The 17,717-nt window shown below is 42.4% G+C and overlaps 1 long non-coding RNA gene across 1 annotated transcript; it reads right to left on the bottom strand.

Moving 5' to 3' along the window:
- Positions 1 to 4,491: 4,491 nt before the first annotated feature.
- On the bottom strand, positions 4,492 to 5,054 carry LOC147444578 (uncharacterized). Its single transcript, XR_015190124.1, has 3 exons — positions 4,918 to 5,054; positions 4,719 to 4,820; positions 4,492 to 4,617 (listed from the first exon to the last, which is right to left on the bottom strand). It is a non-coding gene; the product is annotated as an uncharacterized LOC147444578 (long non-coding RNA).
- Positions 5,055 to 17,717: the final 12,663 nt, after the last annotated feature.

The raw sequence follows: 17,717 nt of genomic DNA, 5'->3' as shown, positions 1-17,717 counted from the left end.
CAGTTTTCGGGCCCACATAGAAATGGGAAACCCTCCCCCTCGGAAGATCGTCTTTGCCACTCACTTTTAAGCATATTGTGCAAAACGAAGCAACATCAATGACTTCTAGCAAAAGGGTTATACCAGCTCATTGGTTGATTACCTACGTGGAAATCACAGTTAGGTCTTGCCTCTACCTCTTGTGAACAAGGGGAGAGATCACAGAATAAAAGATGAAGATTACCACTAGCATAGTTTAAACCAACCCTTAGGTTGGGTTTAGATCGCCTCGCGCACTTCTCTTTCCTCGTAGGTGGACCAAAGAACGTACACGCCTACAGTGAGGCGGTTCAAATTATGCTTGCTTTCACTAACTGTGCTGAGTTGAAATGTTGACTCACATCCAAGGGGGCTACTCGATGTTTTGGCTTGTCCACCATACATGTAGCTTGTGTTGCACTCCTCTAGCCAATCAAAGCCACTGTGCTTTGCAATTGCTTTCTTTTTTCTTGCTTGTGTGTGTGAACAAAATAGTGGACACTTGTAACATTTAATGGCCTAGTAACTTGTGTGTAGCGAAAAATAGCATGAACATAGTGAGCATTTCATTAGAATAGATTCCTAATGAGATTAACAAGAGAGCTTGGGTGGAGAGAGCAACAAAAAGCATAACACCTAGTTAGATAGCATGAACAATACTTCAAAAGAGAGAGAAATTAAGCAATTGACAATAGTTGAGGACCGGATTTGCATGGAGCCGGTCCCCCCTCCAAAAGGCTTTGTATTATGGTTTCTCCCATCAAGAGAGACATCTTACAATACAATTCTTTGTGTTCCTTCAATACTAGCTAGTGCAATGAATATGGGAACTTCATGCACTAAGAAAAACACTTATCAAACACAACATCAATTCCCTCACAGTCTCAGACCCAAGACCTCACACACCTTCGAAGATGGTGAGAGCTAGCGGGGTATAAGAGTAGATTGAGAGCAAGGAGAATACTTACGAGAAAGATGTACATCTCCTCACATAATCACTCATATTAGCATAGCTTAGCTTTGTAATTAGCATGGTAGAGGAGATGAGCATGCATTGAAGCTTGGCTCTTGGTTGTTTGGATTTTCACAAACCCAAGAGTTGTTGGTGTAGGCCTCCCTTCTCACAAGCGTGGTAAGATTTCCACTAAAGCTGGAGAAGGAGAGAGAGTCTTCTTTGCTTCACACATGAGATTGTGTGTGTGTGTGTGTGTGATAATGCCTTGCAAAAATGAATCCCCTCTCTCTCTTGGTCAACCCCCCTTGCTGAATGCTCATGCTACAGCCCTATTGGACCTCCCCAAGCCTAGCCAATGGAAATTAAGCAGCATAAGTGATGGCCTTCTGACATGTGTCCCCCTTTCCCTTTTTGTGAGAGATTTACGTAATTATTTAATTCAACTAAACTCTCACTGGACCCCTTTGCCTCCTGGCCAATAGGAATCAGGCAAGCCATTGGGCTGCTAAATGCTCATTGGACCCCTTAGGAGACTGTCCTATAGTCTTCTAGAGAGATTAATTCTTATAGGTTCTTTTATTAAGTGTTTATAAATTAATTAAACTAGATTTACTCTAGCTTAATTCTCATTGGTCCACCTCCAAGGCCATCCAATAGGAATTGAGTACACCTTGTGGGCAGCTGGGCTAGGGAGCAGGGAGCTGACATGTGTCCCTCATTCCCTTTGTGTAAAGGGAGCTTGTGTGTGTGTGTGTGTGTGATTTTCTCTCTCATCTCCTACTTCTAGGGCTCGCCCCCTCCTATGTAGGGATGGTTGAAGACTTTTGGAACACACACAAAGCATCCAATTTCCTAGGCTTTTGACCTTTGGACAGAACCTTTGAAGTTTTGAACCTTAGTATTTTGGAAGTCTTAATGGGCTGAACCTTAGGGTCTTTTAAGCCCATTGGTGGACATTGCTCTTTTGCAGATGGCCCCCCTTTTGAATCCCTATTTTCCCTCCTTTGGATCCCTATTGTGGCCGGTTTGCTAGCTTAACCAATATTCTAGCTTTTTCTCCCCTGGCACTTCCCCATATTAAATTATCAGTTTAACATGAGAAAATCATTTAGGAGAATTAGATATTTATTATGATGAGATTACTTCTCTCTTGAAACATAGTTGTCCTCGACTATGGGGTAGAGAAGATAAAGCATATTCATTAGTCCTTTTTCCTAGCGGGTAGAGGAGCCCTATGTTACCGTACGAGATCGTTCCAGAATGGATGACTAGTCCATTTGGTGCTTGAGAGCCTAAGCTGCCGCGATCATGTCTACACATTAGTCCTATCAATCTTCCATAGTACAGTGACAAGCTCTACTTGGTGCTCATGAGACGTCGTCTCCACAAACTTGATAGAACACTTGTACATTTGCTTACTCTTGGGAAGCATTGTAAGCATTTACAAGGTTTAGGTTATCCTTTAATTGTATGCCTTGCATCCATCTAGCATCTTCAAAAGGATAATTCTTAAACTTAATAAGATATCATCGGATAGTCTTACCGCCTCTTAATACCTTGTCTTCATGTCGGAGAATGGGCTCAGGTTGGAGCACCTCTTCTTGGTCCTCGATCTCCGAAGGGTCTTCATTAGTTGGTTCTTGAGGTGGCTCTCCTTTGTAAGGCTTTAGTAGGCTCACATGGAAAGCATTGTGTATGATCCAATGGTTGGGAAACTTGAGTTGATAGGCCATCTCATTGATTGGCCTAAGATTTGTAATATAAAGAGGGTTGCCATTTGATGGGCTTTGATAGTCTTTTTGACAGGTATAAAATGAGCTTGTTTACTGAACCTGTCTACCATCGTCCATATTCCCGTATTCCCATGGATAGACTTAGGCAATCCAAAGATAAAATCCATGGATATGCTCTCCCATGGTGAATTAGGGATTGGCAAAGGTTGAAGCAATCTAGGTTGCTTCCTTCTATCAAACTTCGTCTTTTGGCATACCACACATTTAGAAACATATTCTTGTATTTTTGCTTTCACGGTAGTCCAATAGAAATATGTTTCAATCCCATTTTGGGTAGACTGAATCCCTCTATGCCTTGCATAAGGAGGAGCATGAGATTCATACATTACTTTCTCACGTAGTGAGCTAGTAACGCATAGTCTATTGCCATAGAGAAGATAACCATCTTGTAAAGTAAATGGTTCCTCTTTCTTCCCTAGTGCAAGGGCTGAATTCATATCTCTAAAATCGGGACCAATAGCATACTCATCTATCATAGAAGATAGATCATTGTGAGTTGCTATGGAACCGCATTCACTCTCGGTCATCTTGAGAGTGCATCGGATACTTGATTATGCTTGCCAACAATGTGAGCAATATGAAAATGAAATTGTGAAAGAGGGTTTGCCCACCTCATTTGTTTGTTGGAGAGCTTGGTCTGCGTCATGAAGTACTTAAGACTTTGGTGATCCGTTCGCAGAATGAAAGGAGTCCCCAATAAATAGTGCTTCCATGAGTCTAAGGCATGTAGAACTGCGAGGACTTCCTTTTCATATATGCCTAGAGCTTGCTCAATAGGGTCGAGCCTTCGACTTTCATAGCCTATGGCGTGCCCTTCTTGAAGCAAAATAACTCCAAGGAAATCACCACAAGCGTCACATTGGACCTCAAATGGCTTTGAGAGATCCGATAGTGTAAGCACAGATTGAGAGATAAGCTTCTTGAAAGCATTGCTCTCCTTTGCAGACCATGTGTACCTAACATTTTTCTTTGTAAGGTCATGTAATGGTCCTGCTATTAGTGAGAGCTTTTCTATGAAGCATCTATATTATGTGCACATACCTATAAAGCTTCTTAACTCATGAAGATTCCTTCGTTTAGGCCATCCTTTTGTTACCTCTAACTTTGATGGATCCATTTGGATGCCATCTTGAGAGATAATGTGACCTAAATACTGAATCTCTTGTAAGTAAAATTCACTTTTCTTTAGATTAACACTACAAGAGGTTGTGTGCTCTTGTGACGCTCTTAGCGACGGAAATACACTGGGTTTTTATAACCCCCGGCATCGCTATAACCGTCGCTAACAGCGTCGCTACGAGAGCGTCGCTATCTGCGTCGCTATAGGCGTCGCTATATAGCGACGCCTATAGCAACGCAGATAGCGACGCTCTCACAGAAGAGTATAGCGACGCATATAGCGACGCTACAGAGCCATAAATAGCGACGCTTATAACGACGCCTGAGAGAATATTTTTTTGGTGGCAGGGCATTGAATGCCCTGCCACCCATCAACCATATTGTACTTGATTCACTTTTTAAAAAAAGTGCAAAGGTAAATAATAGACCCAAAATAGTCACCCACAAGACGCATTGTTTGCAAAATTGACAATTGTACACATCATAGACAAACTGAATTGATTGGCAAATGTAATAATGACAATTGTACAACATCATAGGCATAAAGAATTGATTGGCAAAAGGAATTGCGGTGACAAATGTAATAATATACATGGTTCAAAAAGACGTATAAAATCCGTCTCATGATACATAAGCTATGAGAAACCCTAAACTAATGCTATCTAGCTACGGCTAAACTGACGTCGTCTAATCAGACGTCTCATCGCGTCCAAGCGGCGTATCTGTCGGATTCTGCAAAAAAAGACAATAAGACAGTTTTCAGTAAATATAAACATATAACGACATTTATAAAACAATACAAAAAATAAAAAAGAGTAAACCCTAATACTAACCATGCCGCCGCGAGAACTGAGAATGTCCATCAGTGCGTTTAAGCCCTTCCTGCCTGCGTACTCGCGCTCGTACGGTGTGGGATCACGTCCTGTCATCGACCACTGTCAAAACATACAAAGATTTCATTATGTTAGAACTAAAAAACTCATAAACCCTAAACTATCGAACATGCATAAAGAGCAATGTGAAAAGACTTACAAAATCGGCCTCAAATGATGCCCATCCACCGCTCCCCAAGTGGTGCGAGCTCCCTGCCTCTACTCGCGCTCTGGCTGCATCCTTTTGTTGCTTCCACTTGTCGGGATTCTCGCGCGCTGCTTTCTTCGCATTCTTCCGATCTTCTTTGGCCAGCCAATCTGGCCTATTCCACCCATTCTTGATTGCTTTTTGCACTTCGGAACGCTTGTGTTTGCAGTATTCGCGCATTCGAATCTTCATCAGGTCTTCATTGAAGCGCTGATCCCGTGTTGGAACGGGAAACTCATCATGAAGTATGCTGATGACTCTGTTTTTTAAATCACTTGGTACTTCACTCCATTTGTTTAGTATATAGTGTCTAAACAGCTGAGAGCAAAGACCACGCATGCGCGACTAGACTGTTCAAATTTTGCCATGATTCCACAATCTTGAGTAAAACGCTTTTTGTCGATTCGTTCCACCCTAAAATGTCGACCTTTACACCATGCTGCTGTGTATGACTTATACTACAACGAACAAAGATTATGAGTGGCCGTTCAAACGTTTATAAATAAAGTCACTTGCTAGTCGTACATTGCAAACTTACCTTGGTCGCGCAACCCCGAGAGTACTCCCACTCTTCTTCAGTCACTTCGTCACCGCATTGTTGTGCGCTTTTCAATTGGTTGTGCAACCATCTTAAGCTCATGAAGGTTGGTAGGCTCTCCAGAACCGCTGGATAGTGCATCGGTGGTCGTCTTCCCCGTCTCCACTCGATTCGTGCCCTTTGTCGCTCTTGCTTTGCATCCTCATATTGTGAAATCCACTTTTGCATCACTGGATTGTGAAGCATGCAAAATCGGTTGATTTTAGCCTCTAGATCTTCCGTCATCTTCTTCTCAACACCGAGATTGCACATGACAATCCCAGATATGCGCTCATCATCTATGGTTCGCCATAGCGTGTCCCGGGATTTATCAAATCCGTCTAGCCACTCTCCAATGTACACTAGGGACTCTGATACCAACCAACCTTCTGCCATGCTACCCTCCGGACGTGCCTTTTGACGCACATATCCCTTAAGCGTTTTCATGAAACGCTCTAAGAAGAACATCCATCTGGAATGAACTGTGCCAGCTATTTCCACCTCATCAACTATGTGAATAAGAAGATGCACCTGAATGGTTAGTATTGTAGTAGGAAAATGTTTCTCAAACATGCACACAAGCTCCGCAGCATTTAGTTTGGCGAATGGTATGGAGTCTACGTCGATCTCCTTTTGTGAGATCCATTGCACCAGCTTTGCAAGTTTGTAGATTGTGTTACGGATGTCGAGAGACAAACATCCCTCAATGGCAACCGGTAAAATAAACTGTAAAGTATGTGCAGCAATGATATTAAAGTCCACATTTTATGCAATGATATTAAAGTCCACTATGAACGTACCTGACACATTTTATGCCAATCGTGTGACTTCAAACCGGTAAGCTTTCCTTCTTTAGTAAAACACGTTCGGAGCGAGTGCATTACGCCAGTGGGGGTCCGCAAAGATCGAATGGCCTCTTTTACTTTGCGTTCTTGGGCTCCTGTGAAAATCCATGGTGCTTTAGGAAGTTTTATCTATCCATCAGACGCTGTTTGCGGCCAATATTGCTCCATACGATCCACATTTCTAAGGTCAACTCTGGCTCCCAAAGTATCTTTCTTGCCGGTCAAATGGTCCCATAGTAGATTACCCACATTCTTGAATATGTGCATTGGATCGAGCAAGTGATTGATCACGAGTCGGGGCCAGTATGGTAACTCGTACCATAGAGATAGTCTCTTCATCCCTGGAGGCAATCCGTCATCGCACATCTCCTTCTGCTCTAACCATGCTTGTGCAGACATCCTTGGTGGCTCTCTTCCCAAAAAGCCGTCGCGTAACACATGATTCTCCGGAAGATACGCTTGATGACCTTCGTAGATTTGCTTCTTCAGTGAGGGTGCCCTACGTGCATTCAGTCTAGGTCCACATGTGACACATGCTCTGTATCCGCTTGTTTGAAGCCCTGCATGTATACACATGATAATAGATCAACTATGGGGAAAAACAAGATTTACAGTGTCTGAGAGAGGAGTGTCAATAGATCACCTGAGCATTCTGTTAGCCCGGGATAGTCATGCATGGTCCACATTAGAATACCTCTGATCAAAGCATTCCGTCGTCCTGTGTGTCGGCTCATATCCACCACCTCTATGCCAATCCACAATTGTTGTAGCTCTTCCAATAGTGGACGAAGATACACATCCATATTCCCCACTTTATATCGCCCTGGCACAATCAAGCTTAGCCATAGGTGCCCCTTCTTCGTAGTCAACCACGGGGGAATGTTGTAGTTGACGATGACAACGGGCCATACACTGTAAGATGTTGATCTTTGACCAAATGGATTTACGCCATCCATAGCCAGGCCTAAGCGCAAATTTCGAGCTTCCCTGGCAAAATCCGACCATGTTCCATCTATATGTTTCCAGGCTGCGCAATCTGCAGGAATTCGTAGCACACCATCCGAAGATTTATTCTCCTCATGCCATGATGCTAGGGCGGCCATGGACTTACATTCAAAGAAATTCTTGATGCGAGGAAGCAAAGGAAAATGTCGCAAAACCTTTTGTGGAATTTTTGTCCCGTGGAGATCTACTCGATATCTTTTGGAATCACATTTCGGACACTTCTCCATGTCTGTGTATTCCCCTCTGAAAAGAATGCAGTCATTAGGACAAGCGTGGATAGAATTGTAATCCATCCCCAAGTTTCGCAAAATCTTTCTTGCTTCATCTCGGGAATCTGGCATCACATTGTCAGCTGGTAGAATGTGCTCTTTCAGCAATCTACACAACATAAAAATATGATACAGTCGTGTAAAAATCTATCAGATCATTATACATTTAGAGTTCTATTAAAGTAAACTAATTGTAATAGATCACCTGAAAAGCGCTGTGACGCTAGTGTCACTCCATCCAAACTTTGCCTGCATGTTGAGAAGAACCAGGAGTGCTTTCAATCTAGACATACGTGCTCCATTATACAATGATGTATCGGCTTCACTTTTCATATCATCATAGATAAGCCTTTCTGAATCCATGATCGTCTCGATCATTTCATCAATCTCGGGCTCAAACATTGCCTCGTTGGGAATGTGCTCTGCATGATCATCCCCCGAGCTGTCAGAGGCTACATCTTGTGGCCTCACATATGCTGCTTGACCAAAGCGCCTGCGAATATGTCTATTGGGTTGCAAGATTGCTGCTTGTTGGCCAGCGTCAGAGTCCGACGAGTTATAATTGGCAACAACTCGATCTATAATAGATGGATCGAACTCGCCAAATTCGCGAACGTGCTGCAAAGAAACACGTCTTGTCCGTCGCACAGCATGCTTGCATTGATTACAAGGACATAAGACCCTCGTTGAGAGATAGGTGTTTCGATTGGACGGTCCCACATCCTCGTCGCTACTCATAATGAGGATAAAAAACTTATAACCTGGACAACAAATTTAATATTCTATTGGCATTCTTCGTCTTATCTCTCTTTCTCTCTCTCTCTCTCTCTCTCTCTCTCTCTTTACCTCACATTCTCTAGTCATGTCCAATCCCCGCACACCTCGGTCTAGAGGTGCACGGAGATCAGAACCACCGGGTTATAATCTCGTCTTTATTGGTCAATACCTATATTTGTGGGTATAAGAAATCTAGACACCCACGTCTACATGATACTGCATGTAGTGGACAAAATCCCTTTGCCTCTTCTCTAGCTGTAGCACTTCACTTCATCTTAACATCTTTTCACAGTAGATCTTTTCACTGTTCGTCTAACTCTAAACCCTAAACCGTAAGTAATTCTTGCGTGGACTCGATCTAACGTAAATAAGCGTAAATCTAAATAAACGTAAATCTAACTAAAAATAAAGCTAAATCTAATTTAACGTAAGTCTAATGACTAGAGGTTGTCTAGATGGTCATTGTGTCGGGGATGTAGTGACTCTTGCCGCCCTAAAGATCCACCTTCTTCCCTATCTTCTGAAGACATTTCACCAGTACTTTTGGATCGACGGAGCCCACCATGAGTGAAGGCAGCAATACCCTATATTCCATTGAGGGCTTTCTTCACCCGCTTCATGCAGGCATCGCAGTCTATGGAGACCCGCATCTAATCTAATATAACGTAAATCTAAATCTAGCTTAAATAAACGTAAATCTAGTTAAAAATAAACCTAAATCTAATTTAATGTAAGTCTACATATAACCTAATCTTTAACGTCTTTTAAGATAGTTTCCTACGACGTTATAACTCTCTTCTTCCTGTGTGTGTGCGCATGTGTGGATGTGTGTGCCAATAAAAAGAGATAAATGGTATAACCTTTCTATCACCCATGCCAAGTATGATAGATTGATTATGCCATTTCTCTCTTGAATAATAGGTCTTCAGTTCAACTCCTCGTCGGCTAGATCTTTAGGTCTTTTAATTTTAATTAGTTTCCTACGACGCTCCCTTAGTTTCTCTTTCTTTCTCTCTCAATGTGTGTGCGTTTTTTTGGATCGTATGCATGTTTTCTTTCTCTTTTCCTCTCTCAATGTGTGCGTTTTTTGTTTATGCATGTTCTCTCTCTCTTTTCCTCTCTCAATGCGTGCGTTTTTTGTTTATGCATGTTCTCTCTCTCTTTTTCTCTCTCAATGTGTGTGTGCGTTCTTTGTTTATGTATGTGTGTGCGTTTTTGCACTCTCTCTCGCTCTCTCTCTCTCTCTCTCTCTCTCAAAAACACTATGTGTGTGTGTGTATGTGTGTGTGTGAGAGAGAGAGAGAGGGAGAGAGAAAGAGGGGAAGGGAACATGAGAATGAGGAGAGGGAAGGAGCATACCTGGCTCTCCTTCCTCTCCTCGTGTGTGTGTGTGTGTGTGTGTGTGTGTGTGTGTGTGTGTGTGTGTGTGTGTGTGTGTGTGTGTGTGTGTGTGTAAAAGAAAAAGAGAGAGAGAGAGAGAGAGAGAGAGAGAGTGAGGGAGAGCGTTACCTGCTCTTTGCTTGAGGGCGCCGAAAAACTCAGATCTGAGATCTGAGTTTTTGGGTGCGCTCGGTTATTTTTTTTACCCCAGCTAGCGTCGCTATGAGCGTCGCTATGAGCGTCGCAAATTTACAAAGAAATTTGCGACGCTCATAGCGACGCTCATAGCGACGCTCATAGCGACGCCGGGAATTTTTTTTTTTGAGCGTCGCTGTGTGAGCGTCGCTAATGTGAAGAGCCTCTTGTAGTGTAACATAAAGGTTATTCTCTCTTAGAACTTGAAATATTACCTCGAGGTGTTGCTTGTGTTCGTCTAATGAATTAGAGTAGCTAATGATATCATCAAAGAACACTCCAGTAAAGGTTCGGTGAGTCCTCAATAGCTTCTCCATCAAGCGGTTGAATGTGGTTGGTGCATTGGTCATGCCAAAAGGCATGACAAAGTATTCATAAAGACCAAACTTAGTGCAAAATGCAATCTTTACAATGTCTTGATCAACTATCCTTATTTGATGATAGCCACTTTTTAGGTCAATCCTACTGAAGTAGGTGGACCCTTGTAGCTTATCAAATAGGTCTTCTACCTGTGGAACGGGAAACCTACTTTTGATAGTGATCCTATTTAGTGATCTATAGTCGACACACATATGATATGCGCCCTCTTTCTTTTGCACTAGTAGTAGAGGAGAACAAAATGGAGATGAGCTAGGCCTAACCATGCCCTTCTCAACTAACTCATGCACTTGCCGCATAATCTCCTCTTGATGAGCTTGAGAAACTCTATAAGGAGGTTTGTTAGGCGGTGAACTTCCTGGAAGAAATTCAATTGCATGGCCATCATTGCCTCGTTTAGGAGGTAGCTCACAAGGGATGTCGTCAATAAAGACATCTTGAAACCCCTTGAGAAATTTGGATAACTCTAATTCCTTTTGGTTGTGTATAAATTCGTTTGCTAAAACATTAGGTTCATTTTGAAAATCTTTAACAAGAATCATGTACATGGAAATAGAGCTCTTAATTGACTTGTTGAAAGCTTGTGTATGTACCCACTTCCTTAGCATCTATATACTTATCTTTTTCCTTGAACTTAAAGGAGATTCTCCTTTCAGGGAATTCAACATTGGCAACCATGCGATCAAACCATGGTGCCCCTAGTAGTACATCCTCATGCTTGAGAGGAGAGATAAAGAAGTTCTCTTTGTCCACATAGCTTTGGACATGGAGCCTCAATTTACCAATTAAGCAAGTGATTGAAGCTTCTTGCCCCTTGAAAGCACCGTCTGTGGGTAGGACATCTCCCATCTTGTAGGCTTGGCGGCCAACTCTATAGATATAAAATTGTGGGTAGAACCAGGGTCAAAGACAATAAAAGCATCATATTCTCTTACCTTTCCCCAAGCATGGCATAGAGGATATCCTTTGTGATGAGTTTCCTCCTCTTGGATTTCGACCAAGGTTGTCATAATAATCAATATCTAATTCTCCTAAATGATTTTCTCATATTAAATTGATCATTTAATATGGGGAAGTGCTAGGGGAGAAAAAGCTAGAATATTGGTTAAGACGGCAGACCGGCCATAGTAGGGATCCAAAGGAGGGAAAATAGGGATCCAAAGGGGGGGCCATCTATAAAAGAGCCATGCGCAACAATGGGCTTAAAAGACCCTAAGGCTCAGCCCATTAAGACTTCCAAAATGCTAAGGTTCCAAAATTCAAAGGTTGTGTCCAAAGGTCAAACATTGGGGGAATTGGATGCTTTGTCCCAAAAGTCTTTAGCAATCCCTACATAGGAGGGGGCGAGCCTTGCAATTAGGGGATGAGAGATAAAATCACACACACACACACACACACACACACACACACACACACAAGCTCCCTTTACACAAAGGGAATGAGGGACACATGTCAGCTCCCTAGCCCAGATGCCCACAAGGTGTACCCAACTCCTATTGGATGGCCTTAGAGGTGGACCAATGAGAATTCGGCTAGAGTAAATCTAGTTTAATTAATTTAAAAACACTTAATGAAAGAACCAATAAGAATTAAGCGCTCTAGACGACTATTGGACAGTCTCCCAAGGGGACCAATGAGCATTCAGCAGCCCAATGGCTTGCCTGATTCGTATTGTCCAGGAGCCAAAGGGATCCAATGAGAGTTTAGTTGAATTAAATAATTACATAAAGCTCTCACAAAAGGGGAAAGGGTGACACATGTCAGAAGGCTATCATTTAAGTTGCTTAATTACCATTGGCTAAAGCCTGGGGAGGTCCAATAGGATGCTAGCAAGAGCAATTAGCAAAGAGGTGTCGACCAAGAGAGAGAGGGGGCTGATTTTTGGAAGGCATTAACACACACACACTCACAAAATCTCATGTGTGAAGTAAAGAAGACTCTCCCTCCTTCTCAAGCTTTAATGGAAATCTTATCACCTACTCCAAGCTTGTGAGAAGGAAGTCCTACATCAACAACTCTTGGATTTGTGATGCAAACCAAATCAAGAGCCAAGCTTCAATGCATGCTCATCTCCTCTACCATGCTAATTACTAAGCTAATCTATGCTAATATGAGTGATTATGTGAGGAAATGTACATCTTTCTCGTAAGAATACTCCTTCTTCCTCTCAATCTACTCTCATACCCCGCTAGCTCTCACCATCTTTGAAGGTGTGTGATGTCTTGGGTTTGAGACCGTGAGGGAATTGATGTTGTGTTTGATAAGTGTTTTGCGTAGTGCATGAAGTTTCCATCTTCATTGCACTAGCTAGTATTGAAGGAACACAAGAAATTGTATTGTAAAATGTCTCTCTTGATGGGAGAAACCATAATACAAAGCCTTTTGGAGGGGGGACTGGCTCCATGAAAATCTGGTCCTTAACTGTTGTCAATTGCTTAATTTCTCTCTCTTTTGAAGTATTGTTCATGATATCTAACTAGATGTTATGATTTTTGTTGGTCTCTCCACCCAAGCACTCTTGTTAATATCCTTAGGAATCTATTCTAATGAAATTCTCACTATGTTCATGCTATTTTTCGCTACACACAATTTACTAGGCCATTAAATGTTACATTGGTTTTAGAGCACAAGGTTTCTCTTTTCTTGCTCAAGAAGGGAGGTCCTCAAGCTAGCTATAAATGGTTGGTATAATTAATTGCATGTGAGTAAGTAGAATAGGGATTTTTTAGCCTTGCAGTGCGCGTGCCTTTGTGCAGTTAACGGGGCATCACCGTCGAGAGCTACGGTCTTAATAGTGGGGTCCTACGGGGCTTGCCTACGGCTTAACCACTATTGAGCTATTAGAATCTTGATAGGTAATGTTGATAACTTTGATTTTGCTAATGAGCAAGCTGCTAATGATGCCCCGATGCTTGTTAACTATCTTGTTTCTAGCCTTCAACAAGCCATGTGCAATCCTTCCCTCCAAAGTGAAGTGCAATGGTAGCTCCGTGCTCATGGGATTCTCCAAGCTCCCCACCATAATGAGATAGCACCTAGGAAGCCTCCTTGCAAGACTTCCAAAAGAGGTCTCTCTATGATTCGGGAAGAAGAAGAGGATCCCTATGAAGGGCTCAGAAATTTGCTCCTTGATGACGCATCTCCTTCTCAAAGGAGAACTCAAGTGCCTCCACCAAAGGAACGAGAAAGAAGTGAGTTTCCTGCCACCTCGACGGAGATGGCTCCACGAAGACCGCGGGCTAAACGCTCTCCATCACCTCCAAAACGGAGAACGCCATCGCATACTTCTCCACACCATACTTCAAAGAGGGATGACAAAAAGCAAGAGAAGAAAAAGGTGAGAAAGAGGACACCCTCTTCTCCATCTCCTTCATCCTCTTCCTCTTATGAAAGTGATGGTCAAGACAACGAAGATCAACGCAAGAAAAAGGCAAGAAAGAGGTCACCCTCTTCTCCATCTTCCTCAAATTCTTCATCTTCTGAAGAAAGTGATGCTGCGACCTTTGAACCATCAAAAAGAAGAGGCCATAGGAAATCCTATGCCGCGTGGAAGAGGTCATCCAAGCTCAAGAAGTTCAAAGAGGGAGGAAAGAGCATCTCTTTCCTTACCTACGATGGCACTTTTGGGGCTACGGAAAAAGTCTTGGCCTTTATCCAACAATTTGATGCGGCGTTCGGAGATGAGGGCTTCACGGAGTCCTCTAAGCTACGTCATGTAGCTATGCACTTTCAAAAGTCCGCCAAGCAATGGTGGTCTAGCCTACGGGCCAACGGTACAATTCAATGCGGCGTTCGGAGATGAGGGCTTCATGGAGTCCTCTAAGCTACGCCATGTACCTATGCACTTTCAAGAGTCCGCCACGCAATGGTGGTCTAGCCTACGAGCCAACGGTGAAGCTCCACGAACATGGAAAGCTTTAAGATCTTCCATTATGAAGCAATGTTTTGGGCACCAATGCCAAAGACAAAGTACTCACCGAATGGCAAAGCTTAAATCTCTCTCCCCACGAATTCATCCACAAATATGTAGACAAGTTTTGGGACCTACAACTCAAAGCCACTGTCTTCAAAAAGTTGGATTTTGGAGAGCAAAAGTAGCAATTTTGCGTGGGCTTAACCGAAGAAATGGCGGAGTATGTCAACACCCAAAGGCCACGCACCATATCAGCGATAATACATCATACTATGGTGGCCTCTCGAATCAATTTCCAAACAGGGGCTAAGAGGAATTCTAAGACCCCTAAAAACAAGGGTTCCAATGAGCCTAAGGGGAAGTCCCAATGTCCAAAAGTCTCCTAAGGGCAATTCCAACAAAGCTAAGGAGAAGGGAGTTTACAAAGGAAAAAATAAAATCTCTCTTGAAGAGCTTGAGCGTTATCGCAAGGATAACCGGTGTTTCAAGTGCGACGAACAAGGGCATGCGTACCACGCTTGTCCCCAAAAGAACAACCGCCATGATCCTCCTAGAGCTTCCTTGGTCGAAATCGAAGAGGAGGAAACTCACCACAAAGGATCTCCTCTATGCCCTGCTTGGGGAAAGGTAAGAGAACATGATGCTTTTATTCTCTTTGACCCCGGTTCTACTCATAATTTTATATCTATAGAGTTGGCCACCAAGCTAGGCATACAAACCTACGAGATGGGAGATGTCCTACCCACAGACGGTGCTTTCAAGGGGCAAGAAGCTTCAGTCACTCCCTTAATCAGGAAATTGAGGCTCCATGTCCAAAGCTATGTGGACAAAGAGGACTTCTTTATCTCTCCTCTCAAGCATGAGGATGTAATCCTAGGGGCACCGTGGTTTGATCGCAAGGCTGTCAATGTTAATTTCCCTGAAAGGAGAATCTTCTTTAAGTTCAGGGGAAAAGATATATATATAGATGCTAAGGAAATGGGTAACACTATACCCATTGTACATACATAATCTTTCAACAAGTCAATAAAGAGCTCTATTTTCGTGTACATGATTTTTGTTAAAGATTCTCAAAATGAACCTAATGTTTTAGCAAAAGAAAATATACACAATCAAAGGAATTAGAGTTTTCCAAATTTTCTCAAGGGGTTTCAAGATGTCTTTATTGACGACATCCCTTGTGAGCTACCTCCTAAATGAGGCAATGATGACCATGCAATTGAACTTCTTCCAGGAATTTCATAGCCTAACAAACCTCCTTATAGAGTTTCTCAAGCTCAACAAGAGGAGATTATGCGGCAAGTGCATGAGTTAGTTGAGAAGGGCATGGTTAGGCCTAGCTCATCTCCATTTTGTTCTCCTGTGCTACTAGTGCAAAAGAAAGACGGCACATATCGTTTGTGTGTCGACTATAGAGCACTAAATAGGATCACTTTCCAAAATAGGTTTCCTTTTCCACGGGTAGAAGACCTATTTGATAAGCTACAAGGCTCCACCTACTTCAGTAGGATTGACCTAAAAAGTGGCTATCATCAAATAAGGATAGTTGATCAAGACATTGTAAAGACCGCATTTTGCACTACATTTGGTCTTTATGAATACATTGTCATGCCTTTTGGCTTGACCAATGCACTAGCCACATTCAACCGCTTAATGGAGAAGCTATTTAGGCCTCACCAAACCTTTACTGGAGTGTTCTTTGATGATATCATCATCTACTCTAATTCATTAGATGAACACAAGCGACACCTCCAGGTAATATTTCAAGTTCTAAGAGAGAATATATGTTAATCAAAAGAAAAGTGATTTTTTCTTGCAAGAGATTCAGTATTTAGGTCATATTATCTCTCAAGATGGCATCCAAATGTATCCATCAAAGTTAGAGGTAATAAAAGGATGTCCTAAACCAAGGAATCTTCATGAGTTAAGAAGCTTTATAGGTATGTGCGCATACTATAGATGCTTCATAGAAAAGTTCTCACTAATAGCAGGACCATTACACGACCTAACAAAGAAAAATATTAGGTACACATGGTCTGCCAAGGAGAACAATTCTTTCGAAAAGCTTAAAGAAAATCTTATCGCTCAACTTGTGCTTACCCTACCGGATCTCTCAAAGCCATTTGAGGTCCAATGTGATGCTTGTGGTGATTGCCTTGGAGTTGTTTTGCTTCAAGAAGGGCACGCCATAGGCTATGAAAGTCGAAGGCTCAACCCTGTTGAGCAAGCTCTAGGCATATATGAAAAGGAACTCCTTGCAGTTCTACATGCCTTAGACTCATGGAAGCACTATTTATTGGGGACTCCTTTCATTCTGCGGATGGATCACCAAAGTCTTAAGTACTTCATGACGCAGACCAAGCTCTTAGACAAACAAATGAGGTGGGAAAATTTCCTTGTGCGATTTCATTTTCATATTGCTCACATTGTTGGCAAGCATAATGAAGTAGCCGATGCACTCTCAAGACGGCCGAGAGTGAATGCAATTTCCATAGCAACTCACAATGATCTATCTTCTATGATAGATGAGTATGCTATTGATCCCAATTTTAGAGATGTGATTTCATCCCTTGCACTAGGGAAGAAAGAGGAACCATTTATTTTACAAGATGGTTATCTTCTCTATGGCAATAGACTATGCGTTACTAGCTCACTACATGAGAAAGTAATGTATGAATCTCATGCTCCTCCTTATGCAAGGCATAGAGGGATTCAGTCTACCCTAAAGGGGATTGAAACATATTTCTATTGGCCTACCATGAAAGCAAACCATTAGGAAATTTCAGAGGTCATTTGGAGGGCTATATGAAGAGAGAGAAAAATAGAGCGCGTCCAATGAGCATGAAAGCTACGTTACGTAGGAAAGTACGTGGAAAGACTCAAAAAATAGGAAAATAGCATAAAACTTTCACGAATCTAGGATTGTAGCATCGTAATTTCCTTCCTTTTATCGAGCTTTTAGGTGCTTGCATGTGGTCCCACTTCTGATATTCTCTTATGGTCATTAACAAACTGGAGGGTGACCATTAAGCCCGCACAAGATATTGGAATTCTAAAACACTTTCCCTCCATTAGAATGCTTTCAAAGTGAATCTCCCTCCACTAAATCTTTTATCTGAGAGCTATGGCTTCCACGTCTTCTCGCCCAAGAAGCTCCAGGTGTTTACTATCTCTCACACCAACAACCAATAGTTGCACTTTGCCTAGAAGGCCAAGTAGTAGCATATCCTCAATTACAATATCAACTTCAATAAGTGCAGAGAACCAATGGGTTGGACAAAGGATAAACAAAGGTTCATGGATCCTCATGCAACCAAGAAGACCCAAGAGGTCTAGTGGTATCAACATTTACCGCTCAGCATGGACGGCCAGAGTGTTGGATTTCAAAGTTGAAATCGGAAAAAGATCTGTAA

This window comes from Adiantum capillus-veneris, chromosome 13 (assembly GCF_014529385.1).
Source record: "Adiantum capillus-veneris isolate H3 chromosome 13, ASM1452938v2, whole genome shotgun sequence".
Classification (NCBI taxonomy): domain Eukaryota; kingdom Viridiplantae; phylum Streptophyta; class Polypodiopsida; order Polypodiales; family Pteridaceae; genus Adiantum; species Adiantum capillus-veneris.
Note: the sequence above shows the minus strand (reverse complement) of the source record. Positions and strands in the feature narration are given on the sequence as shown.